This window comes from Adiantum capillus-veneris, chromosome 11, assembly GCF_014529385.1.
Source record: "Adiantum capillus-veneris isolate H3 chromosome 11, ASM1452938v2, whole genome shotgun sequence".
Taxonomy (NCBI): domain Eukaryota; kingdom Viridiplantae; phylum Streptophyta; class Polypodiopsida; order Polypodiales; family Pteridaceae; genus Adiantum; species Adiantum capillus-veneris.
In genome coordinates, this window is record NC_140941.1 from 70,161,865 (window position 1) to 70,165,209 (window position 3,345).

Consider the following 3,345-nt stretch of genomic DNA (forward strand, 5'->3'; position numbering starts at 1 on the left):
ATTTGTCGCAAACCATAATGCAAAATAGAAAATATCATGTCAAATCGAACCATAATGTCCAACACCAAAATCCTAGCAATACAAAAAATTGAGCTCTATAAAGCTTTGCTACCTGTAGTATCATCACTATGCAAAGCAAGGTCATCAACAAAAATCGATCGTGTCCTTCGCTTTTCCGCCAATGGTCGATCAAAATGGTCATCTCTTTGGCACATGAATCTTGCCATATCTGCAGCATAACATGGCAAAGACCTATTTCTAAGGCTATATATCAACCATGTAAAGAATTTTTAAGGAGACTACAATGATGTTTTTAGTTAGAACTTACCAATCTATGGGCACTTGAAAGTCAAAGAGTTCAATATCATCATCCTCCATTGGTACATATGAGGAGGAGGCTCCCACATCCACAAAGTAAGAAGCTATCAATGGTCGAAGATGATTCTCAATAATGGAATGATCATTCTCCATTCCAAGACACCACCTTCCTATATGTAGACATGCTCTTAAAATTGGTCCCGTCCATGCTCCAAGCTCCAAGACAGTGCTATTTGAGGTAGTTAGAAACTCTACAAACATGAGCATGAAAACTAGACTTTTCTCAATTCCTCCTCGCCAACTTCCAATATTTCCTGCTTGTTTAGAGCGTTGTGATGATGGAAGAAAATGTTTAAGGATATAAGAGTCCAAACTTTGTTGGAGCTCTTTTCCTATTATATTGCCTCCTTCAAAATGAAGCAATGGTGTGCAACCAGGTCTTTTTAAAAGAAGCACATGAAATGCATTCTCCTGCCAAATTTTTAAAAAAAAGACATAAATATCATTTAATGTATAATATATTAAATGTCAATCGAACATGTATAAAAATCTATATTCGCTATAAAGAGCTACATTATGCAATTTTTGTTGAAACTCACCTTCACCACAAAATCACTCTTTCCAGTGTAAGCATATGGCTCTGTAGTCTCAGCCAACCATCGAAGATGAACCTCCATCCGCACGTTTGAGACCATACGCTCAACAATGGGGAGAGAGGATGTGGAGCACATAACAAGTGTCCATCCACCGTCATACATACAAGCTGCCGCAATGCCCAACAAGTAGAGTACATGATCATCAGAGATATCATTCCAAGAAGGCATAGCTTCATACCCTACAATTAGTTATACAAGAAGCATATCAAGAATGCATACTAATATCAATCAACTTCGTGATTTAGTGCTCCCTAACAAGAAAAACATTACCTGGAACCATAGATCCATTTGGTAAGTCAACAACACATAAATCAACACTCCAAGCGCAAGTCTTCTTGTGTCGTTGCCTTCTCTCACCACCAGCCTTTAGAAAAAATGACCGTATCTTTTCAAAATCCCCACCTAGCTTCCTCGCAAGAATGTCCTTACCCAAGATGATGTAGTCAGATTCTAGAACTGCCACACTCTCCTTAGATGCACGATGAGAGAGTCGAGAGAAGGATTGAATTGGCAAGTATATCATGTCAGTGGTGTAGCTCTTCTTTCTTTTCTTAGCATGTGTAATATCGACATCAACACTTTCTTTCCCTACATTTATTTACAAAACAATACATGACCAAATTATAAACTATTATGCAATGTACAACACAAAATATGCATGCAAGGTGAGTCTCTATACCTCGTGTGTCAGCAACGGTAAACTTTGGTCATCCTGTCTTTGCAGGCAGCTTTTCTAGCTGAAGTTTCTCGGCTTCTAAAATAGTTCTTTGTTGTTCTTGCACCTGTCTCAATGTATCTTCATTCATATTTCCAATTGACCCTGAGTCAGATCTACACTCTCCTTTTTTATGCCTTACATATGCTTCATTTTCCTCCTCAATACAGCATCCTTTCTTCATATCAACCCACCATGTACAATGCTTTCTCTCCCAATCACTAAGAAGAAATGCACCTAAGGACTTCTTATCCTCTCTGAAAATAGTAGAAGTATACATGCAAAACAATGGAGGTGAAAGCATTGGCCATGCTTTACAAATATGAGGGAGAGTGTATATCTTCTTGCTACTCATCAGTGATAAGAGAAATCTTCACAATATATTAAAACAATTGAGATTAGGCAAGGCCTCTCAAAGTATCAACTAATGTGCACTCCTTGCCGCACTGTCGAAGCAAGGGACTTGCCAATACACCGTATGCGAGCCACAAACGGCTCCAAGCACACAACAAGCCTAAACTAGCAAGCTCAAGAGAACAAAGGGTGTGTCACTCACCGCTCTACGCTCGCCTTCGTGGTGGATTCCTCGCCGCGATGAAGAAGAAGCTGCAGTCGTGCCGCGCTCAACCGCTTCGCCGCCGTCGTGCCTTCGTAATGCTCGATCGCACACACACTCTCCCTCTCTCTCTCTCTCTCTCTCTCTCTCTCACACACACACACAAGGAGGTGAAGAAGAAGAAGATGGAGATGGAGCAAGAGCACTCTTCAATTGCACAAATGAGAGAATGAGTAAAAATTAGGTTTAGTTGGCTTTTATAGGAGCTCACCCCATTCACACTTGGGCGCCCATGCTTAACCAACTAATCCCTTGAATGTCCAAGTTAAAGTGCGCCTCTCATCGGCGATCACTCTACCTTTCCCTATTGGTCCGACAAGCCCGGTACCTGACTCTATCGAATACATAATACGCGTCCATCGTAGGTGATGGGTGTCCGTGTGCCGTGAGGGTTAACATGCCCCCCTTCCTGATGTAGATTCCGTCCTCGGAAGCTATTGAGTTGAAGCTGGTTCGTCGAGGTGGAAGAGAATTTGAGATGAATGTCCTTAGCCTTCTTCAGTCACTGCAAAATCAAACAACATTGGCACAGTAATTGCATTCTCTTAAAAAGCATATGCAGTTTTAGGTAGACACATTGATTGGTAAAAGAATTTCAAACAATTTATTAGCAATGAACATTAAATTGCAATGTAATCAAATGCATAAACAGATGTAAAGGTAAAAAATTAAACAAGTCTGGGGTCGCTAATTTGACGGTCGAAAAGCACTAGAGATCGAATATTAATACCATGGGTAAGCTTCTTAATTTTCTGTGGTCAATTAAGTTGTTTAATCGCGAGAGCCAAGTATTCATGTTCGAGGGCTGACTAGAGGCTATACCTAGAAGACTTTGTAGTTAAGCTACCATAAAAGGAATTTCTCATGAAATCATCGCCTGGCTGATTACTTTTTCTTTGACCCCCCAAGGTCTTTTCACAGTGATTCAATTATGATGTGTGTGCTTATTTTGTATGCCTTGGGTTTTTTGCTTTTCAAGGAAAAGCGCCCACACTGGGAACCTCTAGGGCTCTAGTACCATAGGCAATACATGTGAGTGA

General features: G+C 40.5%; 1 pseudogene; it reads right to left on the bottom strand.

Annotated features, from left to right (window-relative positions):
* Window positions 1–324: 324 nt before the first annotated feature.
* On the bottom strand, window positions 325–1,969 carry LOC147447418 (uncharacterized; annotated as a pseudogene).
* Window positions 1,970–3,345: the final 1,376 nt, after the last annotated feature.